Source organism: Rattus norvegicus, chromosome X (genome assembly GCF_036323735.1).
Source record: "Rattus norvegicus strain BN/NHsdMcwi chromosome X, GRCr8, whole genome shotgun sequence".
NCBI lineage: Eukaryota > Metazoa > Chordata > Mammalia > Rodentia > Muridae > Rattus > Rattus norvegicus.
The window spans coordinates 90,824,350-90,849,774 of record NC_086039.1 but is presented as its reverse complement, the minus strand read 5'-3'; the positions used below and the strand labels follow the sequence as shown (position 1 = coordinate 90,849,774).

General features: G+C 36.1%; 1 protein-coding gene across 4 annotated transcripts in view; it reads right to left on the bottom strand.

The window, feature by feature from the left end:
* The window catches only part of Pcdh11x (protocadherin 11 X-linked), a 695,481-nt gene that overhangs the window by 124,897 nt on the left and 545,159 nt on the right, over window positions 1-25,425 (bottom strand). The gene's annotated exons all lie outside the window — the stretch shown is intronic.

Below are 25,425 nucleotides of genomic sequence, written 5' to 3'. Positions count from 1 at the left end.
AATGGGTGTTCCTTCTGCCTCTGTTCTAAACTTTGCCTCCCTATTCCCTGCCAAGGATATTCTTGTTCCCCTATTAAAGAAGGAGTAAAGCATTCGCGTTTTGGTCATCCTTCTTGAGTTTCATGTGTTCTGTACATCTAGGGTAACTCGAGCATTTGGGCTAATATCCACTTATCAATGAGTGCATACCATGTGTGTTTTTCTGTGACAGAGTTACCTCATTCAGGATGATATTTTCCAGTTCCATCCATTTGCCTAGGAATTTCATAATGTCATTGTTTTTGATAGCTGAGTAATATTTCATTGTGTAGATGTACCACATTTTCTGTATCCATTCCTTTGTTGAAGGGCATCTGGGTTCTTTCCAGCTTCTGGCTATTATAAATAAGGCTGCTATGAACATAGTGGAGCATGGGTCTTTGTTATATATTGGGAAATATTTTGCGTATATGCCCAAGAGAGGTATAGCTGGGTCCTCATGTAGTTCAATGTCCAATTTTCTGAGGAACCTCCAGACTGATTTCCAGAATGGTTGTACCAGTCTGCAATCCCACTAACCATGGAGGATTGTTCCTCTTTCTCCACATCCTCACCAGCATTTGCTGTCACCTGAGTTTTTGATCTTAGCCATTCTCACTGGTGTGAGGCGAAATCTCAGGGTTGTTTTGATTTGCATTTCCTTTATGACTAAAGATGTTGATCATTTCTTTAGGTGTTTCTCAGCCATTCGGCATTCCTCAGCTGTGAATTCTTAAACAAATGTTTTTATTAAAAGAACACAAAACTATCAAATATTCATGTTCTGTCTCTTAATCATTTACTATTACTTCAGTTTTAGGAATGGTTTTTATATTACTTTCAATACAATAACATTTTCAGACTGCACCTCTTAAGAAACACACTTCTATCCCATTAGGATACAAGAATTGATAGATTCAAAGATAAAACGCCACCTTTCTTCTAAAGTAGTATGTGCAAGTTACTTTAAGTTTTTCTCTTTTAAAAAAAAGATTTTCTATTTTCTTCTGTTCTTACAATTTAAATACCTTTTTCAAAAATATTGTTTCCAAACTCTAGTTTCAGATGGTATAATCATGGTGTGTGGGTGGATTTCACACCAAACTATCTGTGTTTTTGGAAATGCAAATCAAAACAAACCTGAGATTTCACCTCACACCAGTGAGAATGGCTAAGATCAAAATATACATAACATTAAATTCATTGAATCAAAATTATGATTATTTGATGGTATGTATTTAGTTTAGTTCTATTAAAATTGCACGGATTTCATTTCATTTAATACTTTACTTGCTGTGCTTAGCATTCACAGCATACCAGCATACCATTCAAGAAATAGACTGCAAACAAATTTTTTTTTAGATGTTGAAGTCATCAAAACTCACTTTATATCTTTTCCTACAGTGCTGAATCATAATCGACATGTGGTTAATTTGATATCTTCTTGAAATGAAGCAAAATATTTCAAATTAATACTTTAGAAACTCGATACACTTCTAGTCATCAAATCAGTGCATCAAACAAAGCTCTTTATTTTCTCATAACTAAAACCTAGTTGAGTAAATGACCTTATTAATTACAAACTATATGTGGTAAACTACCTGTTCAAAAGGATGCTGCTTTATTATATGCCTCCTTACTTGTACTGCAAAAATGAGTTTGGTACTCAAGTAAAGTTGAATGAGAGTTAACAAACAGCAATATCAATTGCACTCACTATTGAAATATTTAGTTTTGTTACAATATTTGGTAACTCAAACAAAAATATGAAAATAATTGCTTCAAAATTATTAAATTGAATTTTTCAGAAAAAATTCCAAGGGGCAAAATCCAACAAAGACAAGCCACAGATTTATATCACAGCAAGTGAACTGAAATTTTTTATGAACCAAACATTCAAAGAAGCATTGCACTTTTAGAAGGTTGCAGAAACATTCAAATAAACATTTTATTTTATATGACGCTAAATGTAAGAGTTATTAATGCATAATGCATAATACAGATTTTTATGATATCAACTTTTATCAATAGATAAAATTCTTTCATTACTTGGAGAGATGTGTATACTTCTTCATATAAAGTATTTGCATATCTCTCACATTGCATTCATATATATATATGTATATATATATATATATATATATACACAATTTACTGCTTTTATTGACATTTAAAAAATCATTATACACTTCTGTTTGTAAGTTTGTTAAACAAACCCTTAGGATTTAAAGAGGGCCATCTACTTATAAATCAAATCCATATGTTCTGTGCCCTTTTAACTAAATATTCATTAGACTAATGAAATAAATATAGTGAAAAATTGTGATAACTACAAATATTATTTTTGGTTTCTTGTTGAATGTCTGTATTCCCTCATTTGACAACTTGGTTTTTAGATTTTAGTCCATTTTTTCCTTTTTATTCTCCTTAACTTTGGATTTTAGCTTAGTTCTTTGTATACTTTAAATACTCATCATCAGTCAATTGTAGATAGCTGGGGAGTATTTCATTCCTTTATGAAGAGATTTGCTATTATCCTTTATTTCAAGGAGATGCTAAAGAGTTTTTGTTCTATTGAATTATTAAGGTTATTTCCATAAAGAAGTGTTTCATACATGGGCAAGAAAACAATTAAGGTAACCAAAATATAATAACTTGAGAAAATTTAAATGAGTAAGGAGAATGAAAGGCCCATATACAATTTTAAAACTTTTCAGTATTAGAGATATTTAATAAACATAAATATTTGAAGATCAATTGTTCCTTATTTTTTATAAAATGGAGGAGAGTATGTTAAAGCATGATTGAAGTTGATGCTAAGTGTAGAAAACAGAACTAGTACAATTGAAAATGGAAAATTTGCATGAGAAATAAAAAGTCATCTCTTTTGAAAATAATTAAGATTAAATTTGAACCACTGTCACACATGATTAATATTCAGTCTCACCTTGTGGAGAACAAATTATAATTATATTTTTATTCCCAACCTTTGACTCCAAGAAAATACTAAAATAGGAAAACCTGCTTCTGCTTCGTTGATATTCTGAATTTAACCACATATTAATATATTTTAATGGTGGAATTTACTTTATTAAAATCAAGTAAATTTTTAGTTCTTGTTACTTAATAGCACTTACATTTTTAATGTTTTATATTTTAAGTATATTTGTTTTAGAAAGACATCTTTCAAGACAACAAAAAATCAGAACTAATGAAAGAAGTCTAAGAAATAATTTTTTTCTCCTTATTGTTACACTGTGATTTTATTAAATTAATTATATACATTTAAGTTATTAATTGTCATGCTTGTATAAATGTGGATCAATGATTACAACATGTAAGAAAATTTAAAATAGCCTTCATTTCAAACTGTCATCATTTCTGTGATTAAAGTCTATAAAATCATTTATCTTAGGAAATTTCAAACATTAAATGACAATATTGTTATTTAACAAAAGCCATTCAAATGGATCTGGATAATTATGGTTTTGTTCTTACATAGTTTGCAAATACTAAGTTTCTTTTAATTTTAAAATATTGAAGCTGTTTTTCTGGTTCATATTTCTTTTGGGGGGGGTATTTCTTATTTACATTTCGATTGTTACTCCTTTTCCTGGTTTGGTTTCCAGGCCAACATTCCCCTAACCCCCCCCTTCTCTATGAGTGTTCCCCTCCTGATCCTATCCACATTACCGCCCTCCCCCCAACAATCACGTTCACTGGGGGTTCAGTCTTGGCAGGACCAAGGGCTTCCCCTTCCACTGATGCTCTTACTAGGCTATTCATTTCTACCTATGAGGTTGGAGCCCAGGGTCAGTCCATGTATAGTCTTTGGATAGTGGCTTAGTCCCTGGAAGCTCTGGTTGGTTTGCATTGTTGTTCATATGGGGTCTCAAGCCCCTTCAAGCTCTTTCAGTCCTTTCTAAAATTCCTTCAATGGGGTTCCCGTTCTCAGTTCAGTGTTTTAATGATGGCATTCGCCTATGTATTTGCTGTACTCTGACTGTGTCTCTCAGGAGAGATCTACATCCGGTTCCTGTCAGCCTGCACTTCTTTGCTTCATCCATCTTATCTAGTTTGGTGGCTCTATATGTATGGGCCACATGTGGGGCAGGCTCTGAATGGGTGTTCCTTCTGCCTCTGTTCTAAACTTTGCTTCCCTATTCCCTCCCAAGGGTATTCTTGTTCCCCTTTTAAAGAAGGAGTGAACTATTCGCATTTTGGTCATCCTTCTTGATCTAATTATAGCATTTGGATGACTAAGGAGGGATGAGGTTGAGCTCCAGTCAAGAGTAGAGTGGGCTACATTTCTAGGCTTTGTCTCAAAAGCAAGAAAACATAAAAATCGTAAACTAAAGCAAGAAAAAACTAAAACCACTTCAAGAGAAATACATACAATCTATAATATTATGCAGTATTTCTTATCATTAACAATGTATTCATTTATATTTTTTTCAAATTGTTACATACAGATTCCTGGAAGGAATCTGTATCTACAGATACTGATGGATTGATTGACATTTCAGTCCTGAGGCCAGACTGGCATTTTGTAGGTTTGTAGACTAATTACTTTAGTTTGGGCTAGTTTTGCCTGCCATTCCTTGCCCCATTTTGTATGTAAACTAGCACCTCATGTTAATAAATAAAAGTCTCTTAGAAGCTAATAACATACAACTAACATCTTGTGGTAATAAATAAAAAGATCTTAGAAGTTGTTAACTTCTAAGAGTATTAGCTTCAGCAAGCCAAAAGCTTGTATATTTTTATGATCAATGTGATTCATAGTGCAGTTTTAGATACCGAATGGATGTGAAAAAATGGTAATCAACGGAGGAAGCAAAGGGACATGTTATTCATATACAGGGAGGTAACCGTTATCTATATAGAGGAGGATTGTTTTCATTCTGTATTCAGAGTAGGCACCTATGTAATGATTATCTTAAGACCCAAAAGAAAGGAAGATCAAAAAATTCATCCTAGCTTTTATGCCCTGCTTCAAGAGAAAAATAGAAGGGAGGTGACAGTGACGTTTTACCCTCTTTCCTTTCTCAAAGAGCAATATTTTAAAATAAAATTTCCTAAAACACACAAATTACAATAAGTGTTTAAGGTAAAATTAGCTTTTGATATTAAATATGACACAATTAGCTTTTGAAATTAATTATGACACAATCATTAATTCATGAAAAATAACTTCATTTTTAAAAACTAGAGGACTAAGGTCACGTATCTTTTGTTGTAATATTGTGTCTCTAAAGTATTTAAATCATGGGTACTTTATGCCGGAAACAGACAGGTCAGACAGATGCATTTTGTCTTTACACAATTGAGAACATGTTATATAACAATAAATACACATGCTATGGGTCCTGGATAGTTTTTTTTTTTAACCTTGAGTGAAGCTAGAGTTTCCTGATAAAAAGGGAAACTCAATTGAGAAAATGCCCCCAACAGATTGGTCTGCAGGTATTTTCTTTATTGAAGATTGATGTGGAAGGACACAGCATACTGTGGGTTGTGCCATTCCTTGGCCAAGATATGCTAGAAAGCAGCCTAAGTGGAGTCATTTAAGGCAATTTATATTTATGCAGCATTGAGTAAGTTAGAGTAACATAAGCTTGGTCCCCACAATATATTTACACAATGTCACAATATATTTATACAATATATAAGCAATATTTCATGCAATTAACAGAATTTTTCAAATTGTATTTTACCTACTTTGTCACTAAATAAGGATTTGGAATGTAAAATATATCAACTAGGCTTCCTGATTGAGTATGAAAGTGATAAACCTATGATCTTTAAATGATATAACCATACCAGACATTGATAGAATTTAAAATACTCTCTTTTTGTTGGTTTTGTTGCACGTAAGATTAAGTATATATCATATTTTTGGCCATTAATGGCTGTGCCAGTGAACCCACAGTGATTTTCATTCAAGTTATTTTTCATTTATAGGAGTGTTTACTTTCTCTACTCATGTTTTCTGTAATTATAGTTTTTTTAATTGTTGATTCATATTGCATCAAAGTATCCACTCTTAAAGGCTTAGTTAACCTAATATCATTGCAATTCACCTACTAAAACACAATAAGTTATTGGGTTATAATTATGTTATCATGCCTGGTTACAGCATACCCTTTAAAAAAGGTCATTTATAATCCTCATGTTTTTTCAGATTAACTTGAATTTATAATTTCACCCTAATAAGAATATCATAAGAGATAAATATAGTGCACAGCATGTAAGTGAAAATTGAATGTTGCAGGGCTTGTGTCTTCATTTAAATCTATGAACCATTTCATGTGAGAAAGCTTCTTTTTTGGCTTCTTTAAATGCTTCACATGCAATAAAAGCATAGTTCCAGAAAATATGATACAATTACTGGAAGCTAGTGACATTAATTAATGAGCAGATGCTAAGTTTAAAGAGAGAAAGGAGGGAACACATGGGCCATTAACAAATTAATTATAGTCATATTTATACCTCCATTATTAAGGTCAACTGTGTATTTATTTTAAGGCAAATTATCCTTCATTATCATAATCTGACTTTCCCAACTCACATTTACCCTTCAAATTTGCTTCTTTCTTAATAGAAAACCACCAAAGCTCAGAATTCCCAAGAAATTACTAACACTGAGAATAAGTTGGGTATTTCACTGTGATCACTACACAATCATTCTTAATTAGAATTATGAGCAGAAAAATGACTATTGCTGATTTTCCAGCAATATATGGTGTAAAATATACACATGCTCTAGGGGTATCTCTTTGTATTTCTATCTATTCTTCTTTGTAAATATAGTCTAGCATATCATATTTTCAGTACATGTAGCATATTTATTGATAATGATAATAAAGTGATTATTTGTATGCATTAGTAATTTTAGTAGATCATTTTACATGCCATAAGCACATATCTATGAAGTCAAAATACAACTATAATTTTTACATAATGTAATAATGAGAAGAAATCGAAAAACCCCGTGGGAGAGAGACCTCACCGCCTGATCAAGTGGGCACTCCTGAGGCTGCAGAGCGGAGGAGACCACCAACACTGCCCACCCCTGCCCACATCCCTGGCCCAAGAGGCAACTGTATAAGGCCTCTGGGTTCCCATAGGGGAGGGCCCGGGAGCGGCAGGACCCCTGCGCCTGAGACACTGCCGGAACCTGAAGGAAACAGACCGGATAAACAGTTCTCTGCACCCAAATCCCGTGGGAGGGAGAGCTGAACCTTCAGAGAGGCGGACACGCCTGGGAAACCAGAAGAGACTGCACTCTGTGCACATCCAGGCGCCAGAGGAAAACACCAAACGCCATCTGGAACCCTGGTACACGGAGGCTCCTGGAAAGAGCGGCGCAGATCTTCCCGGTTGCTGCCACAGCGGAGAGGACTTAGGCAGTACCCCACGAGCAAACTTGAGCCTTGGAACTGCAGGTAGGACCAACTTTTCCCCTGCAAGAAACCTGCCTGGTGAACTCAGGACACACAGAGGCAAAATTCCTCTAAGGCCGGGCACTTCCTGTGTTTACCGGAAGTCCCACACCGGCGGATCCCGGACCGCAGCAGCTCTCTGCTCCCAAACCCCGTGGGAGAGAGACCTCACCGCCTGATCAGGTGGGCACTCCTGAGGCTGCAGAGCGGAGGAGACCACCAACACTGCCCACCCCTGCCCACATCCCTGGCCCAAGAGGCAACTGTATAAGGCCTCTGGGTTCCCATAGGGGAGGGCCCGGGAGCGGCAGGACCCCTGCGCCTGAGACACTGCCGGAACCTGAAGGAAACAGACCGGATAAACAGTTCTCTGCAACCAAATCCCGTGGGAGGGAGAGCTGAACCTTCAGACAGGCGGACACGCCTGGGAAACCAGAAGAGACTGCACTCTGTGCACATCCAGGCGCCAGAGGAAAACACCAAACGCCATCTGAAACCCTGGTGCACAGAGGCTCCCGGAAGGAGCGGCACAGATTTTCCCGGTTGCTGCCACAGCAGAGAGGACTTAGGCAGTACCCCACGAGCAAACTTGAGCCTTGGAACCACAGGTAGGACCAACTTTTCCCCTGCAAGAAACCTGCCTGGTGAACTCAAGACACAGGCCCACAGGAACAGCTGAAGACCTGTAGAGAGGAAAAACTACATGCCCGAAAGCAGAACACTCTGTCCCCATAACTGGCTGAAAGAAAACAGGAAAACAGGTCTACAGCACTCCTGACACACAGGTTATAGGACAGTCTAGCCACTGTCAGAAATAGCAGAACAAAGTAACACTAGAGATAATCTGATGGCGAGAGGCAAGCGCAGGAACCCAAGCAACAGAAACCAAGACTACATGGCATCATCGGAGCCCAATTCTCCCACCAAAGCAAACACGGAATATCCAAACACACCAGAAAAGCAAGACCTAGTTTCAAAATCATATTTGATCATGATGCTGGAGGACTTCAAGAAAGACATAAAGAACTCCCATAGAGAACAAGTAGAAGCCTACAGAGAGGAATCGCAAAAATCCCTGAAAGAATTCCAGGAAAACACAATCAAACAGTTGAAGGAATTAAAAATGGAAATAGAAGCAATCAAGAAAGAACACATGGAAACAACCCTGGACATAGAAAATCAAAAGAAAAGACAAGGAGCTGTAGATACAAGCTTCACCAACAGAATTCAAGAGATGGAAGAGAGAATCTCAGGAGCAGAAGATTCCATAGAAATCATTGACTCAACTGTCAAAGATAATGTAAAGCGGAAAAAGCTACTGGTCCAAAACATACAGGAAATCCAGGACTCAATGAGAAGATCAAACCTAAGGATAATAGGTATAGAAGAGAGTGAAGACTCCCAGCTCAAAGGACCAGTAAATATCTTCAACAAAATCATAGAAGAAAACTTCCCTAACCTAAAAAAAGAGATACCCATAGGCATACAAGAAGCCTACAGAACTCCAAATAGATTGGACCAGAAAAGAAACACCTCCCGTCACATAATTGTCAAAACACCAAACGCACAAAATAAAGAAAGAATATTAAAAGCAGTAAGGGAAAAAGGTCAAGTAACATATAAAGGCAGACCTATCAGAATCACACCAGACTTTTCGCCAGAAACTATGAAGGCCAGAAGATCCTGGACTGATGTCACACAGACCCTAAGAGAACACAAATGCCAGCCCAGGTTACTGTATCCTGCAAAACTCTCAATTAACATAGATGGAGAAACCAAGATATTCCATGACAAAACCAAATTTACACAATATCTTTCTACAAGTCCAGCACTACAAAGGATAATAAAGGGTAAAGCCCAACATAAGGAGGCAAGCTATACCCTAGAAGCAAGAAACTAATCATCTTGGCAACAAAACAAAGAGAATGAAAGCACACAAACATAACCTCACATCCAAATATGAATATAACGGGAAGCAATAATCACTATTCCTTAATATCTCTCAATATCAATGGCCTCAACTCCCCAATAAAAAGACATAGATTAACAAACTGGATACGCAACGAGGACCCTGCATTCTGCTGCCTACAGGAAACACACCTCAGAGACAAAGACAGACATTACCTCAGAGTGAAAGGCTGGAAAACAATTTTCCAAGCAAATGGTCAGAAGAAGCAAGCTGGAGTAGCCATTCTAATATCAAATAAAATCAATTTTCAACTAAAAGTCATCAAAAAAGATAAGGAAGGACACTTCATATTCATCAAAGGAAAAATCCACCAAGATGAACTCTCAATCCTAAATATCTATGCCCCAAATACAAGGGCACCTACATATGTAAAAGAAACCTTACTAAAGCTCAAAACACACATTGCACCTCACACAATAATAGTGGGAGATTTCAACACCCCACTCTCATCAATGGACAGATCATGGAAACAGAAATTAAACAGAGATGTAGACAGACTAAGAGAAGTCATGAGCCAAATGGACTTAACGGATATTTATAGAACATTCTATCCTAAAGCAAAAGGATATACCTTCTTCTCAGCTCCTCATGGTACTTTCTCCAAAATTGACCATATAATTGGTCAAAAAACGGGCCTCAACAGGTACAGAAAGATAGAAATAATCCCATGCGTGCTATCGGACCACCACGGCCTAAAACTGGTCTTCAATAACAATAAGGGAAGAATGCCCACATATACGTGGAAATTGAACAATGCTCTACTCAATGATAACCTGGTCAAGGAAGAAATAAAGAAAGAAATTAAAAACTTTTTAGAATTTAATGAAAATGAAGGTACAACATACCCAAACTTATGGGACACAATGAAAGCTGTGCTAAGAGGAAAACTCATAGCGCTGAGTGCCTGCAGAAAGAAACAGGAAAGAGCATATGTCAGCAGCTTGACAGCACACCTAAAAGCTCTAGAACAAAAAGAAGCAAATACACCCAGGAGGAGTAGAAGGCAGGAAATAATCAAACTCAGAGCTGAAATCAACCAAGTAGAAACAAAAAGGACCATAGAAAGAATCAACAGAACCAAAAGTTGGTTCTTTGAGAAAATCAACAAGATAGATAAACCCTTAGCCAGACTAACGAGAGGACACAGAGAGTGCGTCCAAATTAACAAAATCAGAAATGAAAAGGGAGACATAACTACAGATTCAGAGGAAATTCAAAAAATCATCAGATCTTACTATAAAAACCTATATTCAACAAAACTTGAAAATCTTCAGGAAATGGACAATTTCCTAGACAGATACCAGGTATCGAAGTTAAATCAGGAACAGATAAACCAGTTAAACAACCCCATAACTCCTAAGGAAATAGAAGCAGTCATTAAAGGTCTCCCAACCAAAAAGAGCCCAGGTCCAGACGGGTTTAGTGCAGAATTCTATCAAACCTTCATAGAAGACCTTATACCAATATTTTCCAAACTATTCCACAAAATTGAAACAGAAGGAGCCCTACCGAATTCCTTCTATGAAGCCACAATTACTCTTATACCTAAACTACACAAAGACCCAACAAAGAAAGAGAACTTCAGACCAATTTCCCTTATGAATATCGACGCAAAAATACTCAATAAAATTCTGGCAAACCGAATTCAAGAGCACATCAAAACAATCATCCACCATGATCAAGTAGGCTTCATCCCAGGCATGCAGGGATGGTTTAATATAAGGAAAACCATCAACGTGATCCATCATATAAACAAACTGAAAGAACAGAACCACATGATCATTTCATTAGATGCTGAGAAAGCATTTGACAAAATTCAACACCCCTTCATGATAAAAGTCCTGGAAAGAATAGGTATTCAAGGCCCATACCTAAACATAGTAAAAGCCATATACAGCAAACCAGTTGCTAACATTAAACTAAATGGAGAGAAACTTGAAGCAATCCCACTAAAATCAGGGACTAGACAAGGCTGCCCACTCTCTCCCTACTTATTCAATATAGTTCTTGAAGTTCTAGCCAGAGCAATCAGACAACAAAAGGAGATCAAGGGGATACAGATTGGAAAAGAAGAGGTCAAAATATCACTATTTGCAGACGACATGATAGTATATTTAAGTGATCCCAAAAGTTCCACCAGAGAACTACTAAAGCTCATAAACAACTTCAGCAAAGTGGCTGGGTATAAAATTAACTCAAATAAATCAGTTGCCTTCCTCTATACAAAAGAGAAACAAGCCGAGAAAGAAATTAGGGAAACGACACCCTTCATAATAGACCCAAATAATATAAAGTACCTCGGTGTGACTTTAACCAAGCAAGTAAAAGATCTGTACAATAAGAACTTCAAGACACTGAGGAAAGAAATTGAAGAAGACCTCAGAAGATGGAAAGATCTCCCATGCTCATGGATTGGCAGGATTAATATAGTAAAAATGGCCATTTTACCAAAAGCAATCTACAGATTCAATGCAATCCCCATCAAAATACCAATCCAATTCTTCAAAGAGTTAGACAGAACAATTTGCAAATTCATCTGGAATAACAAAAAACCCAGGATAGCTAAAGCTATCCTCAACAATAAGAGGACTTCAGGGGGAATCACTATCCCTGAACTCAAGCAGTATTACAGAGCAATAGTGATAAAAACTGCATGGTATTGGTACAGAGACAGACAGATAGACCAATGGAATAGAATTGAAGACCCAGAAATGAACCCACACACCTATGGTCACTTGATTTTTGACAAAGGAGCCAAAACCATCCAATGGAAAAAAGATAGCATTTTCAGCAAATGGTGCTGGTTCAACTGGAGGGCAACATGTAGAAGAATGCAGATCGATCCATGCTTATCACCCTGTACAAAGCTTAAGTCCAAGTGGATCAAGGACCTCCACATCAAACCAGACACACTCAAACTAATAGAAGAAAAACTAGGGAAGCATCTGGAACACATGGGCACTGGAAAAAATTTCCTGAACAAAACACCAATGGCTTATGCTCTAAGATCAAAAATCGACAAATGGGATCTCATAAAACTGCAAAGCTTCTGTAAGGCAAAGGACACTGTGGTTAGGACAAAACGGCAACCAACAGATTGGGAAAAGATCTTTACCAATCCTACAACAGATAGAGGCCTTATATCCAAAATATACAAAGAACTCAAGAAGTTAGACCGCAGGGAAACAAATAACCCTATTAAAAAATGGGGTTCAGAGCTGAACAAAGAATTCACAGCTGAGGAATGCCGAATGGCTGAGAAACACCTAAAGAAATGTTCAACATCTTTAGTCATAAGGGAAATGCAAATCAAAACAACCCTGAGATTTCACCTCACACCAGTGAGAATGGCTACGATCAAAAACTCAGGTGACAGCAGATGCTGGCGAGGATGTGGAGAAAGAGGAACACTCCTCCATTGTTGGTGGGATTGCAGACTGGTACAACCATTCTGGAAATCAGTCTGGAGGTTCCTCAGAAAATTGGACATTGAACTGCCTGAGGATCCAGCCATACCTCTCTTGGGCATATACCCAAAAGATGCCTCAACATATAAAAGAGACACGTGCTCCACTATGTTCATCGCAGCCTTATTTATAATAGCCAGAAACTGGAAAGAACCCAGATGCCCTTCAACAGAGGAATGGATACAGAAAATGTGGTACATCTACACAATGGAATATTACTCAGCTATCAAAAACAACGAGTTTATGAAATTCGTAGGCAAATGGTTGGAACTGGAAAATATCATCCTGAGTGAGCTAACCCACTCACAGAAAGACATACATGGTATGCACTCATTGATAAGTGGCTATTAGCCCAAATGCTTGAATTACCCTAGATCCCTAGAACAAACGAAACTCAAGACGGATGATCAAAATGTGAATGCTTCACTCCTTCTTTAAATGAGGAAAAAGAATACCCTTGGCAGGGAAGGGAGAGGCAAAGATTAAAACAGAGACTGAAGGAACACCCATTCAGAGCCTGCCCCACAGGTGGCCCATACATATACAGCCACCCAATTAGACAAGATGGATGAAGCAAAGAAGTGCAGACCGACAGGAGCCGGATGTAGATCGCTCCTGAGTGACACAGCCAGAATACAGCAAATACAGAGGCGAATGCCAGCAGCAAACCACTGAACTGAGAATAGGTCCCCCGTTGAAGGAATCAGAGAAAGAACTGGAAGAGCTTGAAGGTGCTCGAGACCCCAAAAGTACAACAATGTCAAGCAACCAGAGCTTCCAGGGTCTAAGCCACTACCTAAAGACTATACATGGACTGACCCTGGACTCTGTCCCCATAGGTAGCAATGAAAATCCTAGTAAGAGCACCAGTGGAAGGGGAAGCCCTGGGTCCTGCTAAGACTGAACCCCCAGTGAACTAGACTATGCGGGGAGGGTGGCAATGGGGGGAGGTTTGGGAGGGGAACACCCACAAGGAAGGGGAGGGGGGAGGGTGATGTCTGTCCGGAAACCGGGAAAGGGAATAACACTTGAAATGTATATAAGAAATACTCAAGATAATAAAAAAATAAAAAATAAAAAAAATAATGAGAAGAAATCATATGCTACCACTTGACAATCATCCTCTATGAAAAAGATTTCAACACCCTATCCAAAAAAAATACTTTAAAATTCAAAACAAAAGGTAGGAAGCATCAAATCTCAGGTATTTTTAGTCACATTAAACTTGTACTTTTATTATATGTACTAAATATAGGGTTTATGCTTCTCTCAAAGGCTAAAATTTTCTGATATTCAGGGTTTATCTAAAATACCATCATATAGCAAGTTTAAATTTTTAAACCAGCAACAATATATACAATGATATGTGCTTTTGCTATGTATGGATGTACTCTAGGAAGTTCCAAATTGTAACCATAAATGGATCTATATTAATATTATTAATGCTGGTTTATAAATTAGTGAAGAGTGGTGTTCAATTTTTCAATTTCTTTCTGTTTATGTATGTGTCAATGTGCACCCCATGAATGCAATAGGATCCTATGAAAAGAAGAAAATTTTGGATCTCCTATAACAATTAGAAATGGGCATGCTATTAAGTAGGTGCCACATATACATGTCCCCTGCAAGACTAACAGTGTCTACTTCTGAGACCTCTCTTCATCCATGGTCCTTTTAATAATTGTAGAACAGAATGAATGATGAGAGTTCATGTTTTTGTTTTCCTAAGTATTATTATCATGAATCTAAGGGAAAGAATGTATCGATTAGAAAACTGAATAATAAAGGTATTGCTTTATATTTATTTAGAAATATTGATGATCCCAAGTATACTACAATTTTCTAAAATATGTATTTTTATAACTCCTTCTGAAAGTTGCACTCTATTACCATTTTGTAAGAATTGTATTTTTCACTATAATTCTAGTATATTTGCACGTATTTTTTGTATTTTTAATTTTATTTTCCTCATATTTAGAGAATTTTTTCTTTATTCTGTCATTCATTCCTTATACATAGGATTTGTCTATATTAGAATACCAGTGACTTTGCTTCATTCTTTAAATTAATGAAAAATTGAGACATTTGTTTGTTAAAAAGTAGGCATTTTCTTTTAAAGATCCTTTAGCATTGGCTTCAAGTTATTAATAATAATTAATGGGATTGCATCATATGTATCTGATGATGACTTTTTCTCATTTGTTATTAAGCTGAAGTCAAAAAACATTGTATCAGATTGCACTTTACACCTACATATACTCATTTTTAATATGAATACATGTGTTGTTTAAAGTCAATCTTCTTTCATATTTCAATTCACTGAGTAAAGATGCTTATCACATTGTGCCAAGACTGATACTTATGTTTGTCATTTTATTTCACTAAAGCTATGCCAATGAGAAAAATAGTGTCATCTAATTAGGAAACTGTTGTGATTTAAAGAATGTTTTTGGCAGCTATGAAATATGATTCACTTGTGTGTTTTTTTTTCTTTTCAGCTTCTTTTTGTTAAACTAAATATTAAGCAACACATGAGTGAATGAAAAAAACACTATTTGTATAACATAGTATGAATATAAAATAGAAAATTCTAAAAAAATAGAAAAAAAATAGATAGAAAATTCTGTTAAAGGAAGGAAAATCCTTCTCAGTAGTCTGATATATATTCAGATACTTTTCTTAACATTTTGCTACTACTCACATCACTGTTATAATAATATCACAAAATATTTATATGTCATATATCACATTGTACTTGGATTTATAAATCTTTAATACATCAGTATAGTGAAGAAAACAAAATAGTTACCGTTACCATCCAGCTAGGTTTGCTTCAAATTCTATGCAAGGGGCTTTGCATATATTATGCCAATTAACCTGGATTAGTTTTCATTAAAATCAATATTCATTTCCATGAGAGGTAACAAAATGTATATTTTTTACTTACTGTAAACTGAAGATAAATTTTAAGCAATAAAAAATTTTTATATCATTGGCCAAATTGTAATTGATCATTAAGAGAAGTTCTCAGATCATATATATATATATATATATATACACATTGTTAGCCATCAGGAAAATACAAATGAAAGATCTTACACCTGTCAGAATGGCTAAAAACATGAACACAAGTGACAGCTCATGGTGGTGAAGATCTGGAGCAAGCCAAACACTCATCCATTGCTGGTAGGAATGCAAACTTGTATAGCCACTATGGAGCTCAATATGGCTGTTCTTCAGAAATTGGGAGTCAACATACCTCAGGACTTATTTATACCACTAAGAAATGTACCCAAAATATACTCCGTTCTAAGAATAGGACACTGCTCAACTATGTTCAAATCAGATTTATTCATAATCTCCAGAATCTGGAAATAACCTAGATGCCCTTCACCAAAGAAGTTATAAGGAAACATGGTGCATTTATACAATAGAGTACTGTTAAACTGTTAAAAAACTGACATCATGAAATTTAAAGACAAAGTGTTAGGGTTAATCTTTTGTATACTGTGTGAAGTTGTCTCTGTTTGTCCTCACCTTCCCTAAGGCATTGTCTGCCTTTAATAAAGACCTGATGGCATATAGCTAGGTCAAAGAGGAATGACAAGACTTCAAGAAGAGATAGAAATACAAACATGATATATTCATACGTAGATTATACTCTTAAGTAAATGATATTCATGCTTTATTCCACAGACCCACTGAGTCCAAGTAACAAGATATCTATAGAATTCCCATGGATCTCCCTGGGAAGGGAAAGTAGATTAGCTTTTGTGTTTTGAATGGGATCAGATTAGGATGGGAGATAGGAGATAAAAGGAGGTATTTGTGGGAGTGAAGACAGAAATTGGAGGGCATTTGGTGGTGGGGGGAAGGGGCTATGTGAAAATTAATGCGATGGAAACTCCTTGGAATCTATGAGGATATCTTAGAGAGGACATGTAGTAATGGTAATGTGGAGCCTAAACTTACATCTTCTGTAACTAGGAAAGTCTCCCAGTGGTGGGACTGGAACATAAACAACAACACAAAAACTTTGACCTACGATGTGTCCTGCCTGCAAAATGTTCAATGACGGCAAAGAGTTCGTGGGATTAATCAGCCAATGACTATTCAAATGTGAGGCCAATCCAGGAGAGAAAACCCAGACCTAACACTGTCTGGAGGGCTGAAAACTGGAGGCTGAACAGCCCAGAGACCTAGGGTAGAAATAAATATGACTTGCCAAACCAAATACAAAATCAAAACCAGAATGAAAAATGTAAAACAACAACAACAGCAAAACAAAAACAAAAATCAAAAGCTAAAACAAAAACAAATTAAATAATTTTTATGATATTCTACCCAACTCATAGATCAGTAGTCATATCAGTAGTCATAATGCAGAGGGGATGTGAGAAGATGCAGAGACTCACAGCCAGGTTGGAGGTCTCCATGGGGTTCGTCCCCTTGGAGCTTCAGGAACACTGAGGAAGAGGGACAAGGAACTGTGGAAGTCAGAGGGGTTTGCAACAAGGGGAGAGCACATTACTGGGTCTCACAGAAAGTAAAATGGAATTCTCAGAGCATGCATGGGTTTGTGGTATGTTCTCTCTATATATGTTACGGTTGTTGGCTTGGTGTTTTAGGGGAACTTATGGCAGTGGGAGTGAGGTTGCCTCTGACAGTATTGCCTACCTTTGGGAACCTCTTCCTCCTATTTTGTTGCCTTGCCTAGTCATGGTGTGAGGATTCATGCCAGATGTTATAATTTCTTGTGCTGTTTCCATTTATATCCCTGGTGGGGGGTGTACTCTTTTCTGAGACAAGATGAGAAGAATATATATGGGACAGAGGAGAGGTAGGAGGGAACTGGGTGAAGTGGAGGTAGAATGTGCTGTGTTGGGATATACTGCATGAAAGAAGAATAAATAAAATAATAAAAATAATAGGGATTATATTTTAACCTATGTAATAAAATATGTATTATCATAGAGGTCATTGAAGCCCACATTATGAAGAATATACTATCATAGTTGGCAGATCAATACAATGTTGCAAACCTGACTTAGTTATATTTAGTACAGTATATGTTACAATCTCTATGGTCAATTTACTGCCTAATGACAATGTACTACCTTTGATAAAGCACAATATGATCTTCTTTTTGAGAAATTTTCTAAGACATGTTTGAAACATGCTTCTACAACAGGACAGTTAACATCCTTCAATTGTGTTTTAGCCATATTTTTCTAATCAGCATTAGTAGGTGGGGGTTGTACAACTAAGTTCAATGGAAGTGGCAAATTATTTTCATGGAAGCGGTCAGAGTTCAGTCACATAATTGAGATATTTATACCATAAAAGACAGCAGCCAAACTACTTTAAATCAAGCTGTTTTGTCAGCACAGCATTTATCCTTGAACACAATTGTGAAGAAACACTAACATTGTCATAGAAAATGAAGATTCTCAGAGAAAATGAAGAAACTGTTCAGCTGACATTCTAAATGAAACTTTTAGTCAAATAACTCTCCCAAACTACTGAACAAACAAGTAATCAATTGCTTTGGGAGATTGTGTCATATTAATTCATAGCTGTTATTTTTCATTTTTGATGCTTTTCTGCTGAATCCTATTTAGCATTGTCTTCATCATATGGATAAAAATAGACTATAAAATTTCTAAATTGGAAACAGGATAGAAATATTATACATAATGAATTGAACTCTTACAGAATTCCAGAGGAGAGATTAACATTTGGAAAGCTGCCACAAAGAGAATACTTTTACAATGCACAGAAACTTAAAGGTGAATTCCGCACAATATACTGAAATCTACTAATTTTGAAACTGGAAAACAGTCACTGAAAACTGTTTTTCAAAGGTAGCAGATAATATGTCTCATATTGTCATATGAAGCAAACTTGATTCTTCTATAAAGACTAGAACTCCCAATTTGGGCTGCAAAGTGTTATCTGTTTTTCCACAAATATCCCAGAAGTTTTAAGAAAAGTTGTTTTGTTTGAATAAATTCATTTTTTTATCCACATCAGGAAAATTTAGCACGTCAAATCTGTTTATAGAGCTCATTAGCTAATGATTCTCAATGAGGCTATGCACTACAACATGGCAACTGGAGAGCATAGGTGTGAGAAAATGTGTAATTTGAAAAAAGCCAATCCTTTACCTGGATATATAACCTTCCATAGGAAAGAGCCTTCTGTTGACTCACTCTTGTTGAAATTCACAGCACTCCCTCTGATAGGATAGAAAACTATGCACCAAGACTTGGTATAAAAGCATTTGAGACACTACCTATAATACCTTTTCCAGTACAGACTATTTCAAGACACCGATTCATGAAAATTAAATGCAATTAGATATGTATCTATAAATGCTAATATTAATTGAAAGAAACTACAAAAGGGAAAGTCATATTTTAGTACATATATATTAAACTGAAACCCTTTTTTGGTTTGTTTGTTATGCTGTGCTTTTAGGAACTTTGCTATTAGACAAGTGGGTACATAATAAGTTTTATTGACTCCTTTTTTCTCCAAGAAAATGACCTTGAATTATAACTTTCAGTATGAGAATTTCAGCGCTTTTGCTTTTTGTTTTGCTGCCTGGGTTTTTAGGAGGCATCGTCAATATAGCCATGTAGTTTGCCATCCAGACAAGGATAGTACTGGAAGTAAATGGGTATGCATATTCTTAACTGTATTCAGATAGTCTGCAAAAACAAAATTATCTCAGGCATACTGGGAATGGTGTCGTACTAAGATCCACAGCTTGGAAGATAGAATTGTTTCACACTTTGTGACCAGGACTAGAATTCAGTCATAGATTTTTCAATTCTTTTCAACCTTAAGATACCACTGAGTATTTCATTTCTGCTTCCTATACAGATACATAAAATCATGGATATATATATATATATATATATATATATATATATATATATATATATATATATATATATATATATGACAAGAAAGCAGAAGAGAAACTGTGGAAGGGAAGGAAAGTTCGGGATTGGGAAGTGTGGTGGTTTATATATGCTTGGCACAGTGAGTAGCACTATTAGGAGGAGGTGTGGCCTTACTGGAGTGGGAGTGGCCTTATTGGAGGAAGTGTATCATTATTGGGGTGGGCTTTGAAACCTTCCTCTTAGCCAATGGTAGTCTTCTGTCTACCTTTGGATCAGGATGTAGAACTTTCAGCTCCTCCTCTGACTCCATGTCTGTCTTGATATTGCCATGCTTCCACCTTAATAATGGGCAGAATCTCTGAACCTGTAAGCCAGCCCCAGTTAAGAGTTTTCTTGGTCATGGTGTCTCTTTATACCACTGAAACACTAAGAGATGGAGAGGTAGGATAAAATTCATTATATACTTCTACAAAATGTTATTGTGGAAAATAGTATCATGAACAATGGCTAAAAAATGATAAAATTGCCTTTAAAATATTTAAAAAAATTTACTAGCTTTCTGAACTTGACTTTCAATAATAACATTTTTAATGACTAAGGAAAGTACATGGCAGATAAGACATCATACATATAACATACTACTTACCTAAAGGATTTAGGAAGAGTGATTCTGTTAAGAAAGTATCTATTCTGTATTGACAAATATTTTAGTAATTTATATTCCTGGATGCTTATAAATAGTAGAAAAAATCCAATTTCAGGTTTTATTTTCTGTTTTAAAGAATTTTTTAAATATTTCTAATTTGTCAAATAAAAGTTTGCCACACAGGTGAAAGAAGAAAATCTAGTTATGCTCTCTTAAATATATATGAAAATTTAACTATGCCTGTTCATGCCATTGTCTCCTGCCAAGAAATTTATTTTTTGCAGGTAAATTATCATTTCTATTTTTAAAAGCAGTTCTCAAACCACATGAATTTGATGTACCTATGATATCATTTAGCTTTAACTAGCATCATGTATTATAAAGCATATTCCATTCAACACCCTTGATAGAGAGATAGCTAGTCTCCATGCAATGGTATCTACTCATGCTTCACATAAAACCATGAGTACATGAGTCCATCGGTGGCAGATTCACCCAGCCATATGTGTTATAAAAACTCTTCTGTTCAAAAGTGGAGGTGGGGGAAATTATAAATACCCCAGGTACCTTAATAGCTGTGGTTCAAGCTGGATTTATTTAGTGTATGTTAATTATACCATCAAAGAAGCTTAAAAGTTAATTTTTTCAAATGACACACCATGATCACTGAAAGTAAATGTAAAAAGAGTTCATGGCATGAAAGGAGAACTATGATGTTTTTATAAAATATGCAGGAAGAAAGACCACAGTGTCTTAGGCACTCAATCAACTATTTCATCCATAAACTGGAAGACATATTCAAGGAGATTTCATAGAAGAGTTTCAAATGTACAGAAGCAAGTAAAGAGCTATCAGAGAATAATACCTATGATGATTTTACTGTGTACATACTTCTTTATATATTTCTATTTGCAACAAATATCTCCAATTTGTAATATAAGGGAAACAACTTTCCTCTCACCTTGACATGCTAGAGGACAAAATAAGTCACAGCAGGTGAAATGGAATGAAAACCACAGGAACATTTATAAAGGATTGCATTGCCACATTACTAAGACAGTAATTGTCACAGATTCAAAATTCAACTTACACTATTAAGCACTATCAAATTCAGAGGGGCAGGGGATCACTGCTGCTTTCTTTATGATACACATACATGTTCTGTAGGGGTTTTATTATGGCTCCAATTACAATGCCTTCAAAAGACATGGCTGAATTAGTTATACTCATATAAAAATTACAGCAATATTAATAAATTTTATATCAAGGTTCATACTTTTATCAATATCAATTTTAGTTTGAAAATCCAAAGTTAAATATGCTTATGGCATTTTCTACTTGATTACGCCTATAAGAATGGAATTTTTGGTCATGAATATGGGTATTTGTCTGAAATATTAAAGCAAAAATAAAATGACTTCCGATCATGTATCATGTCTTCCTTTAATAAGGATATCACCAACTCAATTTAAATATGGTCAGAACCACAATGTTTCAGTTTTATCTGGGGTTGATTTCTGAATAAATAAATATTTATATAACTGTGAATATTCAAGTGCAGGGAGCCTGTTTGAGCATCAGTTCTTTCTGAATAACAGCAATGGGAAAGCATCTACAGGGGTTTGGGGAAGGGGGGACAAATCTTGGTTTGGAGAAAGTAAAAGTTGTTTACTTTTAAATGACTGGTACCTTTCTTGACTCTAATTTTCTCTGAGGCCAGAAGCCTCAGGCCAATGGAGATTAGCATTCAGTTTATTAACTGCTAGGGATTAAGTAAGGGAGATATTAGTTCCCCATCCCTACCAGGTCCTTTGCAGTCTGGGACCTTTCAGAGAAAGAAAACAGCTCCTTTACCAAGGGACTCTAGTCTTTTTTTATAAGAGAAAAGGGAAGAAAACCCCTCTCAAGTCCTTAAGAAAAAACTATCCCTTGGTAAGAAGTAGCCTGCCTGCTCTCTCTGGTATGCCTCCTCTGCTCTGCTTTGCTATGCTAAGTTTCTATTCTTTTTCTATTTTGTTTCTCTTCTGCTTCTCTTGTTGTGTTTTGTTCTCCTATTTCATCCTTCCTTTTTCTTGGACTTTCTCAGGATACATGATCACATGGTCTTCCAAGAATCTTTTCTTCAAAAGTTCACAAGAAGTTCAAACATAAATTTAAATAATAAATTGAATAAGGAGTTACAACAGATATTTATGTATGTTACCATTAAGACTAGTTATCCAGCTAAACATTCATTATCTGTCACTAGCTTCACAGGTTCATTAAGAATTTGAAACAATAATTCTGTCTTAGTACAGACTTGTCAAGAGGCAAATCATCTGCCTAGTATCTCATTAGAAGTTTTGTCTAGATGTACCAGACAAGATTATTTTTACCCTTGCAACTACCAAAAATTTGTCCAGACCAAGTTTTATGACCTTTAGTTATCAGATAATGGTTTTACAGCCACCACAAAAGGAATGTTTTCCCTGATCGCAAATTTGTTTTATGCATGCTTTCTAGCCTATTGCAATTAGATCTTGACACATGAAGTTTTACAGAGCCCTACTTACAGCATCCATTACTTAAAGAGCTCAACATTACTTCTATAAAGAATTTAATAGAATCATAATTAGGGATTAAGAAATCATCTATTCACTTACAAAGCACTACTACAAAAGAGATCTTCTTTGATCGGCAGAAAATCTACCAAATAGTATAGGATAATGCCAGGAAACATTATATTATTTCAGTAATAATAGGAAACGTATATCAGCCACTAGAAGCAATCAGGAGATGAAGTGACTTATGGCCTTGCCTCTTAGAGCTCACCTATCTGAGAACATGCAAAAATCATAGGCTACCTGCAGGAAGCCACCTACTAGCTTTTAGCCTAGTTTAGATGGCTTCTGCCAATTTTTTTTTAATTGGATATTTGCTTTACTTACATTTCAAATGTTATCCCATTTCCTGATTTCCCCACTGGAATTCCCCTATCCCTTTCCTCCTCCCCCTACCTCTATGAGAGCATTCCTTACATACCCATCCACTTCCTCCCATCTTCCTACACTAGCATTCCCCTACATGGAGGCATTGAGCCTTCTCAAGGCCAAGAGCCTCTCCTCTCACTGATGCCTGATAAGGCCATTCTCTGCTACATATGTGGCTGAAGCCATGAATCCCTCCACATGTGCTCTTTTGTTGGTGGTTTAGTCTCTAGGAGCTCTAGAAGTGTCTGGTTGGTTTATATTGTTCTTCCTATAGGATTGAAAACCCCTTCAGCTCTTTCAATCCTTTTTCTAACTCCTCCATTGGGGGACTCATTTTCAGTACAATGGTTGATTGAGAGCATTTGACTCTGCATTTCTCAGGCTCTGGTAGAGCCTCTCATGAGACTATATCAGGCTTCTGTCAGCATGTACTTCTTGGCATCCACAATATCGTCTGGCTTTGGTGACAGTATATGAGATGGATTCCTGGGGTGGAACCATCTCTGAATGACATTTCCACCACCAGTCTCTGCTCCAAAGGTTGACTCTGTATTTCCTCCTGTGAATATTTTGTACTCTCCTCTAAGAAGAACTGATCCATCCAATTTTTGGTATTCCAACTTCTTAAGCTTTATGTGGTCTGTGGGTTATATCTTAGGTATTTGTAGTTTTGTGCTAATATCCTCTTATCAGTGAGTGCATACCACTTGTATTCTTTTGTATTTTGGTTACCTCACTCAGGAAAATTTCAAGTTCCATCAATTTGTCTAAGAATTCCACAAAGTCATTGTTCTTAATAGCTAAATAGTATTCCATTGTTTAAATATACCACATTTTCTGTATCCATTCTTCTCTTGAGGAACTTCTGGGTTCTTTCCAGCTTCTGGGTATTATAAATAAGGCTGCTATGGAAATAGTAGAGCATGTGTCCTTTTATATTTTGGAGCATCTTTTGGGTATATGCCCAGAAGTAATATAGCTGGTTCCTCAGGTAGTGGAATGTCCAATTTTCTGAGGAAATTCCAGACTGATGTCCAGTGTGGTTGTACCAGCTTGCAACCCCACCAACGATGGAGGAGTGTTCCTCCTTCTACCTGCCTGTCTCTGTACCAATACCATACAGTTTTTTTTTTTAATCACAGTTGCTCTGAAATACAGGATGAGGATTGTGTAATGAGGTTGAAGCTTGTGATTCCCCCAGCAGTTCTTTTATTGTTGAGAATAGTTTTAGATATCCTGGGTGTTTTGTTATTCCAAATGAATTTGCAAATTGCTCTTTTCAACTCTATGAATAATTGAGTTGGAATTTTGATGGGCATTGAATTGAATCTGTAGGTTGCTTTTGGACAAAATTATCATTTTTACTATATTAATCCTGTCAATCTATGACCATAGGAGGTCTTTCCATCTTCTGAAATCTTCTTTGATTTCTTTCTTCAGAGACCTGAAATACTTGTCATACTTGCTTGGTTGGTGTCATAGCAAGATACTTTATATTGTTTGTGATATTGTGAAGGGTATCATTCCCCTAATTTCCTTTTCAGCCTTTTATCCTTTGAGTAGAGGAAGGCTACTGATTTGTTTGAGGTAATTTTATGTCCAGCTTTTTTGCTGTAGGTTTTTCAGCTGTGGGTGTTCTCTGGTGGAATTTTGGGCATCACTTAAGTATACTATCATAGCATCTGCAAATAGTGATATCAAAATATCATCCTTTCCAATTTGTTTCCCTTTGACCTCTTTTTGTTGTCTAATTCCTCTGGCTAGGACTTCAAGTACTATATTGAATAGGTAGGGAGAGAGTGGACAGCCTTGCCTATTTCCTGATTTTATTGGGATTGTAGAGCCATTTGAAATTAACATGCCCTGTGCTTTGACAGTGTGCATAGCCACTTGCTGACAGAAAGAGTAAATTCCAATTTGAGGTGAAATTTCAACTCCAGTTTTACCTTTACAAATCCCTCTCTAATTTTCCACTCCCATTTTAATCAGAGTAGGAGGAG